This window comes from Moschus berezovskii, chromosome 8, assembly GCF_049115385.1.
Source record: "Moschus berezovskii isolate FMDL1 chromosome 8, NW_MosBer_1.0, whole genome shotgun sequence".
Taxonomy (NCBI): domain Eukaryota; kingdom Metazoa; phylum Chordata; class Mammalia; order Artiodactyla; family Moschidae; genus Moschus; species Moschus berezovskii.
The window spans coordinates 64,139,447-64,157,916 of NC_142467.1; the positions used below are offsets into that span (position 1 = coordinate 64,139,447).

Genomic DNA, 18,470 nt, shown 5'->3' on the forward strand with positions numbered 1-18,470 from the left:
CATGCTCTCCTCTAGGGGATCTTCCCAACCCAGGGATTGAACACAGGTCTTCCACACTGCAGGTGGATTCTTTACCGTCTGAGCTACCAGGTCAATTTAAGGGAGGGAATAAATGGAAAGGGGGGGATTCAACTTCTAAGGTCAAGTCACCATCTTTCCTAGATGCCAGCCTGAGTTATTAACGTCACATTATTAGACAATACTAGGAGCCTGTCAAAACTGGCCTGGTATTAATACATTTTAGGCAATTAATGTTATGGTATGTCCCGGTGGACAGGGAGGCCTGGCGTGCTATGATTCATGGGGTTGCGGAGAGTCAGACACGACTGAGCGACTGAACTGAACTGAACTGATGTATTGGAATTAAAAAAGAGAGTGTTTGGTTTGTTTAGTAGTGAAAGTCACTCAGTCATGTCCGACTCTTTGTGAACCCATGTACTATACAATCCATGGAATTCTCTAGGTCAGAATACTGGAGCGGGTAGCCTTTCCCTTCTCCAGGGGATCTTCCCAACCCAGGGATGAAACTCAGGTCTCCCACATTGCAGGCAGATCCTTTACCAGATGAGCTACAAGGGATGCCCCTTGGTTTGTTTAGACAGGATTCAGATCTTGATCCTACCAATCCCAGGCACTGAATTAATCATTTGGAGTCTCATTTTCCTTCACCTGTAAAATGGAGACTGTTAATAGCATCTACCTCATAGAACAGTAACAAGGGTAAAATGAGGTAGTGCCTCTAAAGCTTTGGCATGGTACCTGATAATCAATAACTGCTTAATAAATATTTAAAAGAAGTTTCCCCACTCTTTTCTCATTGCTAGATGTGGTAACTAAACTCAAATATTCCCACTAATGTTCAGATTTCACACCTGAATTTTTCCAAGAATGTTTCTTATTTTTTTTTTTAAGAAAGAATGGTTCATAGTCGAATCAAATTTGATCTAATCTGAAAAGCAATATAAAACCCCTAGAAGGATGCATCCGAGCTGTCTAGACAGGGCCCTATGGGCTGTTAAAGAGTCCCAAACCCTCTGCCTCTTACTTTCCTCATCTGGAAAGTAAAATTCCATTTTCACCAAAATTTCACAAAGCTGTATTTAGCCACCCTCCTGTACAGATGGAACTACACTCTCAGGTTATAGAGCTGTGGGTTTCTTTTAATAAATGAGAGGATTTGTGTCTTCCCAAGCTTGATATGTAGGGATGGAGCCGAGGATTAAAAGGGAGCCACACGATGAGGATTTAAGCAGATTTATTGCAAATCATTACTGGAGTGCACAAGTTACAGGCCCAAGATTAAGGTGAGCCTCTCTCAAGAACATTTTCTTCAGTAGTAACAGATAGGCAAAGCTTTTTTCTTTTAAATCATTCTCTAATGAGAAATGGTTTAAACTGGGAAATTTCTCTGCACAATAAATTGGACAGATTCAGAGACATGCTGGAAAGATCATTCAGTAACAGAACTAAAGCTGCTGTCCCTAACAAAATCACACCAGTTAGAATGAGAATGGGAGGTTCGCAGCACCTGACAACTAGCAAGCTTCACACAGTCATACTCGTATTAAATCCTGCTCCTGATCCCTCTGTAGTGCTGCCCCTCTGAACTCTGTTCCAGACCTTTAAATGGATTCCCATTTCTCATAGGAGAAAATAGCAAATTCTCAGGATGCCCTTCAGCCATGGGTAGACCCTGCAGTGCCTCTAACAGCCTCAACTTTGGCTCTGCCTCAGGGTAACGTGGTCCACCTGTCCATGCCTGCCCATGCCCCAGAAGAACACCTGGCCGGCGGCGTCCGTCCAGCAGCAACGCGTGCTCTGCACCCAGCTCCAGCCTACACGCCCGCAGCCTGGGGCCAGAGGCTGGTAGAAGGGCGACCGCGGACTCGCATAGGCGCAAGCACAGGACAGAAGCGATAGGGGCCCCGCCTGAGTCTCATCACTCCTGGGTCCGTGTTCCCCCTCAGCATGGCCTGGGCCCAGAGGGGCTCCCGGTGGAGTGCCAAACTGAGCGCCCAGGCCTGCAGCTCCGCTCCAGCTTCCGGCCCCGCGTGCAGCAGCACCAGGAGCTCCTCTGACACCCACGCGTCAGTGCATCCGCCCACCGCGCCGGGCAGCTTCACCTGGCCTCCACCCGTCACAAAGGCGGTGTAGCTCCAGCTCGAACTCATGCTGCAGACAGCGAGGCTGCTGCCCAGCGTCCTCAGCAACTCCGGGCTGGAAAAAGTTTTCATTCCAGTCCCAAAGAAAGGCAACGCCAAAGAATGGTCAAACTACTGCACAATTGCACTCAATCTCAGACGCTAGTTAAAGTCATGCTCAAAATTCTCCAAGCCAGGCTTCAACAGTATGTGAACTGTAAACTTCCAAATGTTCAAGCTAGATTTAGAAAAGGCAGAGGATCTAGAGATCAAATTGCCAACATCCATTGGATCATCAAAAAAGCAAGAGAGTTCCAGAAAAACATCTACTTCTGTTTTATTGACTATGCCAAAGCCTTTGTGCGGATCACAACAAACTGTGGAAAATTCTTCAAGAGATGGGAATAACAGAACACCTGACCTGGTTCCTGAGAAATCTGTATGCAGGTCAATAAGCAACAGTTAAAACTGGACATGGAACAAAAAACTGGTTCCAAATTGGGAAAGGAGTACATCAAGGCTGTTTATTGTCACCCTGCTTATTTAACTTACATGCAGAGTACATCATGAGAAGCACTGGGCTGGATGAAGAACAAGCTGGAATCAATAACCTCAGGTATACAGATGACACCACCCTTATGGTAGAAAGTGAAGAACTAAAGAGCCTCTTGATGAAAGTGAAAGATGAGAGTGAAAAAGCTGGTTTAAAGTCAACATTCAGAAAACGAAGATCATGACATCTGGTCCCATCACTTCATAGCAAATAGATGTGGAAAGAGTGGCTGACTATATTTTTGGGCTCCAAAATCACTGCAGATGGTGACTGCAGCCGTGAAGTTAAAAGACGCTTGCTCCTTAAGAAGAAAAGTTATGACCAACCTGGAGAGCTTACTAAAAAGCAGAGACATTATTTTGCTAACAAAGGTCCATCTAGTCAAAAATATGGTTTTACCAGTAGACATGTATGGATGTGAAAGTTGGACTATAAAGAAAGCTGAGTGCTGAAAAATTGATGCTTTTGAACTGTGGTGTTGGAGAAGACTCTTGAGAGTCCCTTGGACTGCAAGGAGATCCAACCAGTCCATCCTAAAGGAAATCAGTCCTGAATATTCATTAGAAGGACTGATGCTGAAGCTGAAATTCCAATCCTTTGTCCACTGATTTGAAGAACTGACTCATTTGAAAAGGCCCTGAGGCTGGGAAAGATTGAAGGCAGGAGGAGAAGGGGACCACACAGGGTGAGAAGTTTTGATGGCATCACGGACTCAATGGACATGAGTTTAAGTAAACTCCAGGAGTTGGTGATGGACAGAAAGGACTGGTGTGCTGCAGTCCATGGGGTCACAAAGAGCTGGACACAAGTGAGCGGCTGAACTGAACTGAACAGTATGCCCTGCGAGTTCCCACATGACCCAGACCCTGCTCACTTCCCTAGTGATCCTGCCCTCACTAGCTGCGTTCCAGCCACATTGTCCTCACATAGAACAGACTTCACTGCCACAGGGCCTTCGCAAATACTGTCCTTCTACTTGGAATGCTCTGCTCCTCTTCATGCCTCAGATCATAGTTCAGATATTTACAGTACCATTGGCTATCTCCATAATCTTTTAAACTGCAATCCATGGTTAATTGTGTAATTAATTTATTAGCATTATTGGTATTAATTCCTCATTAGAATAAAAATTTCATGAGGACAGGTACTGCATCTCTTGTACTGGCCATTCTCTTTATAATACTTACACAAGACAAATATACAATAAATATTCACTGACTATGTGAATGAATGGATTTGCAACCTCCATCAACACCAGAAGCTCAGACTATAAATCTCTAAGTGCAACAAATCTCTGAGCTGAATCTCATGAATCACTCGGCCCCATGAGAACTGGCTGACACAGACTTGTGCGATTATCTGTGGTACGCTCTGTGTGTACATGGATGGACAGCATAGATCTATATTCTCATCTTTTCCTCTGTTCTCACTTTCCCTGGGTTGCATTCGTGCTCCCAGGTCCTGTACCATGTAGCCCTTTGTTTCTTCATTCCCTTCTTTGTGTGTGTAATTACTGGTTGTTTTCAGTTTTCTGTCTCTCCCCCACAAGCCAGGACCTCCCTGTGATTTGGCGGCCTCCTTTGTGCCCACTGTTCATGGCGCCTAAGTTCCTTATTTGATGGCACTCAAAGGCAGGTTGGATCCCTGGATCAGAAAGACCCCTGGAGTAGGAAATGGCAATCCACTCTGGTACTCTTGCCTGGAAAACTTCCATGGACAGAGGAGCCTAGCGGACTATAGTCCATGAGGTTGCAAAGAGTCGGACGTGACTGAGCACACTGATAGGAAACTAAATTACTTTCAAAGGCTCTTACTTCTCTGTCAAGATATTTAGAAATTATTATTCCCAGAAAAATATTCAAAAGATAGATTTTCTCTCTCTCTTGCTTCATAGGTCTTAGGGCCATGAACAACAACAACAAAAAATGATATCTTTTTAAACTGTGGGATGAGTTGTAAGAACCCTGGGATGAGTGAATATTTTAAAACAATGACATAGCTGGCTATTCAAGAGGATAAAAACTTTATGACAAGGACTCTGGAAATGAAAGTTGTTTGGAAAATAACTGAAAATTTCATGTAATGTTATTGTGTCTGAGAAATCATTAAAGTAGGAACTTATTCATTCATTTGTTCAGCAATTTAATGACCATGTTTTGAGTGGCTAACATGAGCCAGGCACTGTGTTTCTATCTGGTTGTTGATAACAATGGTGTACAGGGCAGATGGGAGTTCTTCCCCCAGGAGGCATACATTCACATTGCAAGAAATAAACAGTAAATAATAAAATATACATTTCTGGCAAGTATAATGAGCCAGGATATTATGAGTTATTTATAAGCACTGAAAATCTATTTTCTCTTCCACAGCAAGGAAAGTACTGTTATTCTTCTTTGGCCATACTATTTGTACTGTCCAGTTGTTGCAATGTTTTCCAGTGTGAGTGAAGATCCCCTAGTGGGTCATGAAATTACATTTTACTACCATTTTAAATGAATAAAACAGAATAGAAAACATCAAAGATTACCTTACATATTAAAGAGAAGTACTGATTTTTGTTTCATGTATGGATGTACTGGTTCTGACATAGACTATGTCTCACAGCAGGTCACCATCTAAAATGTGTCAAAGCATGCCTTCTGGGGCCAGAATCTCAGTATTGTCCCACTCTGTATGAGGTGCTAAGGGACCATTTATGATGATGGCAAGACAGTTAGCTGGTTCCTTTGGGTGAAATAGCCACATTCAAATTCAGCCCTATTTCAAAGGACCTTTTATTTTTTTAGACTATGAATCAGAAAATACTATTTGGATACATACTCATGGAGAAATGAAAATAAGTTATCACTCAGCACAGGCAATTTTAAAAAATTACATTATGGGGGGAGAAGCATTGATACGCTTCCCTAATTATAGATATGCACCACAGGATTACTAAATTACTCAATTCATTCAGCGAGTCTTTATCGAGTATCTATCATGTTCCAGATACTGTGCTGAATAAATCATGCATGGTTCTTACTTTCATTAGGTACGTAATCTTATTCATCACTGTTTAAATTAGTGATCCTCAATCCTGGCAGCAAAATATAATCATCTGGGGAGCTTTCAAAAAGTACTGATTTTCATTCCCATAGGTTCTGGTTTAATTAGTCCAGGATAGAGATCCAAGATGAACCCTGTTTAAGCTATCCAGGTGATTCTAATGTACAGCCGGTATTGAGAACTAATGGCCAATAATGGTCAATAAGAATCTTGCAAATCTGTATATTATTTAACTTTCCTTAAGATACCTAGAACATTTTCTACCTTGTGGTAGTAAAATAAATTCTTCTTATAAAAGTAAGTGCAAATTCTCTAAAAATGTCAGCATCTATAAAACCCTCGAATTATTTTTATCACTATTCTCTGGCTAAATTCTGTTTAACAATCAAGTTTTCATTGTTTTAATCTTAAAATTTTTACTTTCATTATTGGTTTTGAACCCCATTTATGAAAACATTTCAATTCCCCATTATTAACCATTTCTCCTAAATGATTAATATTTAAGAATAAAAACTATCCTTTCATTTCCATCTTTAGCATCAGACTTCCCTGGTGGCTCAGACAGTAAAGCATCTGCCTACAATGCAGGAAACCTGGGTTCGATCCCTGGGTCGGGAAGATCCTCTGGAGAAGGAAATGGCAACCCATTCCAGTACTCTTGCCTGGAAAATCCCATGGACGGAGGAGCATGGTAGGCTACAGTCCATGGGGTTGCAAAGAGTCGGACAAGACTGAGCAACTTCACTTTCTTTAGTGTCAATAATCAAATTAAAGTTCCACGTGTATACACTTCTAGGTGAAATATTAAAATTTATAATCATTTGCATATTTGTTTCATTTTTGATAACATTTTGTCCCATTAATACATTAATTAATTTTTCATTCCTCTTCACATTGAATAGTGACTATCCGCACAGCCAAAGTTTATAAAAAACTTGAAAAAAAAATCTGCCTGATTCAAATCCCCATTTTCCCAGCATCTCTGTGCTTCATCGTTTCAATAAAAGCTTCATCCTTTTTTAAAAAGGCTATTCTCATCTCTAACACCATGTTTTGCCTTCCCTGAAGATAGGATTAAGGTATCTGATTGAAGAACTCCATTTTTTCTTAATCCCTTTTCAAATGAAAATGAGCAAGCCAACTGAAATATCAGGGAGTTTTCTGAATTTCCCACCAACTTAATCTCACTGATGATGATATTCTTACTATTCATTCCCTTCTTTGGAGACATCTAGAGATAATTTTCATCTTCTCTCTTTTCTTTATTTTATCTTTATGACTGCATGTGGGCTCTGGAAACATAGTTTCACCTTGACTTGAAATCTCCCAGCTCTGTGGTCTCAGTCCAGTAACTTAAATTCTCTATGGTTCAAGTATTAGACATAATGAATATTAAATACTCAGCACTCATTTCGGAGAAGGCAATGGCATCCCACTCTAGTACTCTTGCCTGGAAAATCCCATGGACGGAGGAGCCTGGTGGGCTGCAGTCCATGGGGTCACTAAGAGTCGGACACGACTGAGTGACTTCACTTTCACTTTTCACTTTCATGCATTGGAGAAGGAAATGGCAACCCACTCCAGTGTTCTTGCCTGGAGAATCCCAGGGACAGGGAAGCCTGGTGGACTGCTGTCTATGGGGTCTCACAGAGTCGGACACGACTGAAGTGATTTAGCAACAGCAGCACTTATTTATTATACTTTCCAGCATACAATAAATGGTAGATAGCATTAATATTGAAGTAGTAGGCTGCCCACAGTGTTAGTTGCTCAGTTGTGTCCAACTCTTTACAACCCCCTGGACTGTAGTTCACCAGGCTCCTCTGTCCATGGGATTCTCTAGGCAAGAATATTGGAATGGGTTTCCATTCCCTTCTCCAAGGCTGCCCACATTTAATATCAATCCATTATGTTGGTGTAGGACATACAGAATCCTTTCCTAGAGATAATTTCAGTCCATCTCTAGCTAGAGAAAGAAGGCTTAAACATTGGAGAATTGGTTCCGGAGGAGCACATCTGTTACAGGATCATTTGTTCATCCATTTGACAAATTTTAATCTGATCCTCTCTCTGTGCAGGTTCTGGGCTGGGAGCCAGGGCTCCAGCAGGGATTAGGACAGATATACACTCACTACTGTAGAACTTCCAGTCTTGCCAGGACACTAAAATTCCCATGTGTGTGCGCTTATGTGATATGAAAAGTTGCCTTTCAGTGCCGCGGGGGCTCTGGGACTGGGATGAGCTCCTCCCTGACAAACACAGAATCAATGATGATGATGATGATGATAACTGTGACCTGCATCTTTTATTTGAAAAGGTGAGGGCATTCTCTATTATCATCCCCTTTGGGGAATGTTAAGGTTCCTTTCCCTACTTATTGCAAGAGTATTTGGACGAAGGAATGAGGATTCTAGACCCAGTCTTCAGTTAACATGAAACCTCAGAATGTTGTAAGTGCTGCCCTGCTGACTTTGCTGAGGAACCCTCATTTCTGACAGGCTGACTAAAGAAGGGTTCCCAAACAGCTGTTTTCATCAGGAGTCATAGAATTTGCATTGCTGAATTCCCCCCCAGGTTTTTTACTATTCATCTATATAACCATTTTAAACACTTGTTTCTTGCTTTTTAAAAAAATACACTATGGCATGTTTTTAAACATTGATGCTTATTACATTTTTTCAAAAGCTTCTTTTAATTTGCTGCATGTCATTCACTCTTTCCCTTTACACTTAGACACTGCATATCCTCCTCCTTTAACTACTTTAAATGACACTATATTACTATGCTGTAACTATTTAGGCATAAATTTTTACCATCACTAATCATTCCTCAGATTTTGTATCTGCAAGGTATGTGACAAAGAACTTTACAACTCTGAAGTTTCTTAAAATTTATTCCCAAATTTCTGTCCAGAAAAGTAGTACAAGTGTATATTTCCACAAGCAGGGTTATGAGTACCAGATATATCATGTCTTAACTTGTTCTGAGTATATACTCACACATACAGAGATTCAGATTCTATCAAAACTACAGGAGGAACACATGTCTGCTGTGTCTCTAATTTTATGCTAGCATTTAGATACATTTTTCTAAATTGTGTGTTATAAATGGCAATCTTCTAAGTTTACTTTTTTCTTTTAGTTTATGATGAGCTCATTCTGAAAAGAAAGAATGAATCCCCATCCAAAACTGGTTTGGATGTCAAAACAGATAACATATTATCACATATACACACACTCACACAGACACACGCACACACCAAGAGGGAATAAAAAGGCTTATTATTTATATAATGAAGCTTCTGGAAGATCATGACTGATATTCTCAGCTAACCCCACGATGACTTGGGAGACCAAAGAAAGGACACTGGCTTAGGGTTTTTATTTTGATTAGAAGGTGAGACTGAGGTAAGGGTTTCTGTGCCTGGATAGGACTTGTGTGGTTTGAACTTTCAATAGGTGCCAAAGGAGAGAACATCCAGTCTTATCAGCTTGCCCAGGTGCGGGGCAAAAGGTCAAAGAAGAATGAAGCTTAAAAGCTGATAGCCGTCAAACATCAAAAAAAAAAAGAAAAAATCAGACATTTTATTAGTTTATTTGTTGAAATACTTTATATTCACCCTGTCCTCTTCTGCTCTTCGACTACTTGCGATGCAGTTCACACAGGAAAGCTAGGGAGATGCTTGGTTCTTTTCATTTATTTACTGGTTTCCAAGACAATGAAGTGGTTTCCTGTCATTCCCTGAAGGTGATTATTTTTTAATGCTATAAAATCATGGGTTTAAATATATTTATTGGGCTTCGATGGACATGAGTTTGAGCAAGCTCCAGGAGTTGATGATAGACAGGGAAGCCTGGCATGCTGTAGTCCATGAGGCTGCAAAGAGCTGGACACGACTGAGTGACTGAACTGAACTGAACTCATTGGCCTTCAATCCACTGTGATTTTCATCATTACTGAAACACAATCTGTCTCACCTTTAGCCAGTGGGAGCCTTGCTGAGTTCCCTGGAGAGTCCTTTTGTCATGACCCAAGTAGGATTTGGCAGCTTCCAAGCAGCCCCCTCTGGGTGTGAGACAGGCTGTCCTATGTCCATCTTAGCTTTCCTGCTCCAGATCTAGAATTTCTTTATGAAGCCCAAGTTACTCTTAGGAAAAATTGTATTTCAAGACCACAGTCTGGGTACTAACTCACTGCCATTGAGTTGGTCATTATCTCTAGGCTTTTAAAAGGTACACAGAACTAGGAAATATGTGCACACACACACATGGGCTTCATGAGTTCATTTTGCTACTTAGAATTCAACTTAAGTGAAAACATTAAAACTATTTCTGCACATGCTCTACACATTCTCCACATATTAGTTGCAGTTCTACTGTATCTGCATTGCTATGGCATGTAGCAATATACCAACCTCTCCCTAGCGCGCATTTTGTTTTACTTCTGTAGGCACCTATGTATCCAAAACTCACTGCAGGTCCTTAGATCTATTATCTCCCTAGTGGTTTGGTTTAAAAAAATGTTTATATGAAGACCACAAGGTTTTATATTATCTTTAGTCCTTTCCTGAGTCTTACCACCTCATTTCTGAGTTTTTCAAATTCTGACTGTACTGTTCCTTAATGTCTTATACCCTTTTCTTAATCACTTTAAGCTTGTTTTAAAATTTTAATAGGTTTCGATTTTACTCTATTTGAGAAAGTATCTTTCTGGTATGCTTTCATTGTCTGTAGGAATGCTGTTCTTCTTATTCTCTTTTATCTTATAATGACTTGGTATGGATTTGACTTCCATTTTTCCTGCTGCTGACTTTTGTGTGAAATTGGATTCCTGAACTTTGAGAATGAGACGTGCTTCAGGACAGCGTTTATAACTTGTCGGAGCACCCTCGTGGTTGTTCTGTAACGTTCAAAAATAGGGCAACCCACATCCTGAGGTCTCCTGGCTCCTCCCCTCCCGGGTTTTGTCTTTCCTTGTTCGTGTTGTCTCTCTCCTGTTCAGTTTTCATTTTACTCCCAGCAGTCACTCTTCAGGGTGGGACGTTGTCCTGATGGGAGCTCCAGCTGGCTGGTTTTAAGAATTCACAGGGGCTGGACTAAGGTAGCTCCCTCACACCTTTTTAATGTGGACTCAGCACTCAGCCAGTACTGGAGAAAGAAAAATACCTCTTCATTTCATCTGCTGCTCTCAAACCAGCCTCCCTTTCTTTCCAGTGAATATCTATTGACTGTTTTGGGTTTTCCTGGTCTCAATTCTATCAGATGCTGCCCTGTTGTTTCTTTCTTCCACAAAAATGCTAATAGTACGAAGATCTTGTGGCCACTGGTAACTTGTCCTTATCTGTTTGTATTTAATACCTCTTAGGTTTTAATATGGCTCTGAAAGACCAAAGTTTATCTCAAGACATAAGAAGATCCAGAGAATGTGGATCACAAAGAATGTGACATATTAAGATATAAGATGAAGACATAAGATCAGGTTTCGAAGAAATGAATGTACCACCTTCTGGCACACCTACTTATTTTACATTTAAGAACTGTCATCCCAGAAGCTGTAGATATCTACAAAAATGGCAAAATCTCACTAGGACAACCTAGAATGACAATGGCCATTATGGGGAACGTTCCAATTAAACATGATCGTTCTTTTAAGAGGGGCACTTGAAAGCAAGTTTCCCAAATCAAACAAATAGAATGGGATACCTATTTTAATTGGCATGCAAAAACTTCCAAAAGGTTTCAAAGTTTCAAAACAGCTTCACTGAAACATTCATTGCAAAAAGCTACTGAAAACTAAAGACACAAGAGGCAAGCTAAAACAAAAGACTATAAGACTGACATGGTTCCAATAACTCTCTTCCATCCTGAGACCCCATAATCCTCTACCTGAGTCACCTTTCCATGATGAAAAGGCTACAAAACTGCAAGTAAAAGTCTGCCAAGTTAGTATCCTTACATATGCCCCCATATCTGCCACTGAAGCAGGGACCCCATATGGGCCCCTCCCAGGCTATTGGGACTCTCAGGGATTCTCTGGTAAACTGCTACCAGTGACTCCCTTAAAGAGTCAAGGGTAAACCAAAATTAAAACTAGCAGTAAATCTTGCCAAATTGTGGTAGAAACTAGGGCTACCTCTCTACTTGAAACCCCACTCCCTGGAGCCTGCAGATGAGATCCCAGAAACAGTGGCAAAAATCAGTGAAAGGTGAGAAATCTTACCATGGTCAGCTCTCCAGGTTCTCTGTAGTGAGTGGCCAATTGAGAGAGAGAGACAGAATTTCAGGCTGTCACTTCCTTTACAAATTTAGACTCTTACAAATTCAGTTTCAGGGTACCCACTGGTTGTTGACCCTTTCTCTCCCAGGGACAGCTTTTTCCTTCTTGTCTGTCTTATTTTGTATCCTGAGAACTTGGATTGGCTTTCTGCCTGCCTGGGACGTGCCAATTGTTGGTTCTTGCATACACAGTCAGATCAACCATCAGTGCTGAGGGCCTCAAAATATGGCCAGACAGAAATGTGGGTTGCACTCCTTTTTCAGAGAGGGTCCTACCAACTGCTGCCAGCTGTCTGGGGAACTAAGTTTTCCTTTCTTTTGACTGTCTTTGGGGAATGGCTCTGAACCTTGGGAGTACAGTCTCCTTTTGAATCTTCTTTGGGGATGCCTCTTTGTCCAAAGGGCTGTTCAGTACTTCTAGGAATAGTTAACGTTTGTTCCGGCTGAAACCTGACAAGATATTTAAAAGGACTTTTCTAAAAAATAGCTCTATGGTCAGAAGTTGGCCATTTTGAAAGCTGATATTCAGAGCCAAATGGGAGTGTTTCTTAGGCCTTCTCCTCTACACTAAATGAAACCATGTACCCAGAGGGGAAGAAAAGCATTCCAAACCGGTCTAAGTCTAGAACACAGGAGCCAATGATCTCCCTAAGGTTAGCACCTTAGAAAAGGAACAGAGAATGACTCACAAAGAATGTGAGCCTGAGATGTTGTGACTGGTGAACACCACACAAAGATTCAGCAAAACCTCTAAGAACTCCAGAGTGTTAGCTGGGAACAGCTTAGCTGCTAAGCTAGTGCCTTAACTATTTTAATCACATCTCTCTGATAGGCCGAGAGTCTGATTGGGGGGAACTTTTATAAACAAGACAACAGGCCCCAAATGGATGCCCCACATCACCAAACCAAATCTTAAAGATACAGCTCTCCAAGAAATGCCCTTCTGAACCAATCAATCAGGAATCACCTAATCATTACCAGTTAGGTACTCTTTCCTGTAGACTCCTACCATCTCCTAAAGGAAAGTAACCTTACAGTAACCAATAGGGTTTAGTTTTATTTTTAAAATCTAATATGACTTCCTTGTTTCTGTTCCCTCTGCCTTCAGTCTTTAATTTTGTACAGCTCCTTGGAACTTTCAGTCTGCTAGCCTGGATGCTGCCTGATGCATGAATCACTGAATAAAACCAATATGATTTTTTAAATATACTCAGTTTAATTTTGTTTTTTAACAGTAAAGGATTTTCTAATCATAAAAGCAATGGAAACTGAAAAAAAATATTGATAGAGCTGCCCTTGCAAGAAGTATCCCTCTTAGATATCCAGTTATCATATTTCCATAGCATTCAGCAATGAATGATGCAGATACAACATTTCTGATACTTAGGATGAAATGACCTGAAGATGTCCTCTGTTGGCCATGGTCTTAAAATTGTGTTGGATTCAAGCTTGTACTGGCCAAAACTGATCTCGTGGTTTACAAAAAAGGTTAAAATGAAATGATCTGAATCTTGTTATGCAGGCTGATAGATGCCCTTGTTTATTAGCAAGATGCCAGATCAAGGACCATAGAATGTGGGAATCCATTTCTCTAGGTGGGTAATAGCAGGTTCCCAACTAATTCAGCCCTGAGAACGTAGGATCTATTGGGTACTTTAAGACACCTAAATACGGCATACAGCTTTAACCTAGAATGTATGCATGATGAATAGGAACTAAGATGAGTCATGGTTACTCTCATTTTGTCTAGCCTCCTAGTGGGACTACTGAACTCCAAGTTTATCACAGGCCTCACTTTATAGAAAATCAAAACAGGAAAACAAAAATATAAAATAGATTTGGGAGGTGATCATTAACACCCCGTGATTATTTTTCTTTTATCAATTCATTCAATGTCAACTTCTTGACATTTAAGGTTATCTGTATGAAGCAACAAAGGAAATAGAAAGTTAATAGGGTTCGAGCCCTTGCCAGTGGAAGATCCTACGAAACAGATGAAGCTTCTCAACATTTGTGAATAATATTTAGGAATATAACTGTTGGATAAATGGTCATTCAGCAGCATAACTGTCAAGGTGTCTGTGACTGGAGCACTGAGGTTCTGGGCAGGGGCTACAGTGAGGCACATGGGGAGCAAAATTTAAGGAGGCTCCTGGAGCTTACCCTGAATTTAAATAACCCTGAGAGTGAGTGCCTCCTTAAATTTTAGCCTTAGTACGCTGCTCACCTCAACCTTGTGCTAGCCCTGCTGGGACTGATCTTCCAGCTGCAACAGCAAATGGACTCTCTTGATACTTAATTTCACCCCTAGACCTTTTTCCATGCAAATTTACATTCCATAGCCCTCTATAAACCAAGTTGGAGTAAGCTAGTTATGTGTTAGCCTAAGGGGAAATTTCTCGCAGCCTGACAGGGCAACAGTGTGGGCTCCATCTAGCCCCTGAAGAACATCTTTTCTAAATTCAACTCCATCTCCCTTGAAAAGAGATGTTAATAGGAATTTGAACATTAGAAATAAGAAAGAGAGAAAAAAAATAACCCTATTAAGAAATGTGCCTTGATTTATAAGACCTGAAACTTATTGGGCAGGGGATATTTTGCATCAGATTGCATCAAAAAGGTGACTCCCACATGTCAAGCCTTTTTAGCCTGTAAAACAAATATCTGTTTCCAGTTTAGGGGTGGAATGTATAACTGTGACCCATACTCCCCAGGTTCTCCTGCTCTCCTAGAAGAATGAAATTGACTTCCTGAAAGAAGTTAATTTTGCTTGACTTTTTGCTTAATTTTGCTTAATTTTTCTTTCCTATTTCCTCCCTCAAAACATTTGTGGGCTCACATACAGGGTGTTTTATTTTTCACTGTTTTCCATTAATTTGGACTCTTTCATGTTGTTTGGAGTTCCCTGCCATCTGTGGGGAGGTGTGCTGACATGGCACATACTCAGAATGCCTGGCAGCTTTCAGACGAGATGGAAGAACACACCCCATCCTTTCCAACAAAGACTCGGCAGGAAGAGCTTTAGGGAAAAGGAAAAGGGATTTACTGAGCTGAGAATATGGAACAAAAGTGCAGGGTGGCTCTGCCTCTGAGCCCAGGATGGATATACAATTGCCAGGGAATCGATTTCTGTCACTTGATCCTCAATTTCATCTGAGGCCACCTTTTATCATCACCCTTCTCAGCCTTTCTTTCCCTGTCACACAGAGAGGAGAAAACAGTTATTTTCTCTGCTTCTATATTTCTTTCTTCAAGGAATGATTATCTTATTCTTCCCACTCACTACCTCTTCTCCTCATTATTCTCAGCAGGTTCAACATCAAAAACCTGTCTGAATCTGTCCCAGAACTCATTCTTTTTCTGGAGAGCGTGGTTTCACAGATACTGTCTGCTTCTGCAGCAAGCTTTGGGGCATATTTCTTCCTTCAAATAGCAGCCCGATTTGGCTACAAAACCATAATCTGCAGTATTTCTTCAACCAGGTCTTAATAATCCTAATGAGATGCCAAGTATAATTTCCTCTGTGTATCATATCAAATACTTTTACACTGTTCTCATTAGGCCTCCCACAATCTGGCCCAGTCCTCTCTCCAGCCTACATCTCCTGGTGTGCCTTTCTCAGAGCTAGGTTTCCCCAATTTCCCCTAAACACCTACCCACTCTCCCACTCAAATCATTTCCCCATTTTACACTTTCCCATTTCCATAGCTCCTAATCCCCAAATCCACCTCTCCCATGACAGCACGGTTCTATGAAATCCTAGCCATTCTCAGAGACCGGGTCAAGGTGTGCCCTCCTCGATGAAGACTTTCCCAAGCTTGCATTACGCCCTGTTGATACAGAATTCTGACTTTTGTCCTGAGATTCTTTCCAAATTCAGCTTGGAAAGGTCACAATTTTGAAAAGGGTTAGAGAAGGAGCCCTATTGCTCCTTGGGGCTAGTCCAGTGAAATGCACTTCAGAGCTAGATATTTGAAGATCAGTTTTTCATGTGGGACATGATGATATGGCCCTTAGTGATATGCACACAGAACATCAGGCCAACTCAACTGAATCTCCTATAGAGGTCAAGTGAAGAATAATTTAAATTTGACAGATATTTACTGAGTACCCTTCATCCATGCCCTGTACTAAGCACTGGGGATACAAGGCAGATGCCTACACTAGAAGACTGATAAATGGGCTAAGCAATTTGAGTTTACTTTCCTTCCTTATGATGAGTTAATGCAGTGATTCTCAAACATGGCTGTGCAGCAGAACCACCAAGGGAATATAATTTATGTATTTGCTTATTTATGCATCAGTTTTGAATTTCATTTTGTGGGAATAAATAATACATTCACTGGCTACAGAGTGAAAAGACTGAAAAAGGTACACAGGGACAAGTATCTCTTATGCCACTATTCTAGTCACCCAGTTTCCCTAATTGTGCCAATTTACTTGATATCATTGGGGAATAGCTTAACTCTGTCTGTCTCTTTCATCATAGCAAAGCTATTTAGACAGAGTGGAAAGGTGATTGGGAGTTTGGGGAGGTGCCGAGCGAGTCTGCCCAAGCCAAGCACAAACTGGGAAGCCAGGCTGCAGTGACAGAGATCAGGCCTGTGCCTACAGGATCTAGGCAAGACCAGAAAATGACCTCCTGAAGGTGCCTGGAAACAGGAGCTCCTGGTTGCTCATCTTCCTAAGTAGCCAGCTCCCCACAAAGTCTTCAAGATCTGTCCCCACTAAAGCCCTCAAAATATAGTGCCACACATTCTTCCATCCTTCTTAGACACGGGAGTGACAATGCATCTGTTATCTGTCACTGTTTGGCTATTCTGTGCTTGAACATGACATCGAGCATGATAATAGAGACTTGCAAATTACAGCCAACAAGTGCTGGCTCTTGTTGGCCGCAGATAAAATTCTCTTTTATCTAATAATAATGCAATAAAGCTGCAGTGTACAAAATCAATATACACAAATCAGTTGCATTTCTATACAATAACAATGCACTATCAGAAAGAGAAATTTAAAAAGTAATCCATACACTCTAGTACCCAAAACAGCAAAATACTAAGAAATAAATGTTATTTTACCAAGAATGTAAAATGCCTAAACACTGAAAACTGTTAAGAAATTGATGAAAGAAATTGAAGAAAATATAAATTGGTAAATAAAACATATTCCCATATTCATGGACTAGAAGAATCAACATCATTAAAATGTCCACACTACTCACCAGGGGTTGACCATCTCTTATGTCACCTGTGTTGATAAGCAGGTTCTTTACCACTGGCACCACTTGGGAAGCCTACTCAAAGCAATACAAAGATTTAACTTAATCCCTATCAAAGTCCCTGTGGTGTTGGAGAAAACTCGAGAGTTCCTTGAACTGCAAGGAGATCAAACAAGTCAATCCTAAAGGAAATCAATCCTGAATATTCATTGGTAGGACTGATGTTGAAGCTGAAATCCCAATACTTTGGCCACCTGATATGAAGAGCTGACTCATTAGAAAAGACCCTAGTGCTGGGAAAGATTGAAGTAGGAGGAGAAGGGGAAGACATAGGACAAGATGGTTGGATGTCATCACCAACTCAATGGACGTGAGCTGGAGCAAGCTCTTGGAGATGGTGAAGGATAGGGAAGCTTGGTGTGCTGCAGTCAATGGGGTCACAAAGAGTAGGACATGACTGAGTGAATGAACAAACAAAACAAATAAAATTTCCATTGATATTTTCATGGACATAGAGAAAAATATCCTAAAATTTATATGGAACCAAGAACAGACTCCAAGGAGCCAAAGTAAGTCTTGAGAAAGAACAAAGATGGAGGCATTACACTTTCTGATTTTAAGCTATATTACAAAGCTATAATAATCAAAACAGTATAGTACTGGCATAAAACAAGACATACAGACCAATGGAACAGAATAAAGAGCCCAGGAAAAAAGCCACCCATAAACTGTGAACTAATATTGAACAAGGGTGCCAAGAACATATAAAAAGAAATCTCATCAAAAAATAGTGTTGAAAAAACTGGATATCCACATACAAAAGAATGACGTTAGACCACTATCTTACACCATTCACAAAAGTTAACTTGAAATGGATTAAATATTTAAACACAGTAGTCTCCCCATCCACAGTTTTGCTTTCCGTGGTTTCAGTTACCAGTAGTTAACTGCAGTCTAAAAATATTAAGTGGAAAATTCCAGAAATAAACAACTCATAACTTCTAAACTGCATGTTATTTTGAGTAGCATGATAAAATCTCATGTTATCCCTACCTGGGATCCCCAACTGCCATCACTGTCTGCTCCTGACATCTAACCATTGACATCATCATGACTCAGTGATTCAAAAACATCTGAAGCAGATGATCCTCCTTCTGACATATTGTCAGAAGGTCAATAGTAGTCTAATACTATATCACAATGCCTACATCACTCATTTTATCTCATCACATAGG

At 40.8% G+C, this 18,470-nt stretch overlaps 1 pseudogene; it reads right to left on the reverse strand.

Moving 5' to 3' along the window:
• Positions 1 to 202: 202 nt before the first annotated feature.
• The window catches only part of LOC148777080 (RCC1 domain-containing protein 1 pseudogene), a 177,906-nt pseudogene continuing 159,638 nt past the window's right edge, over positions 203 to 18,470 (reverse strand).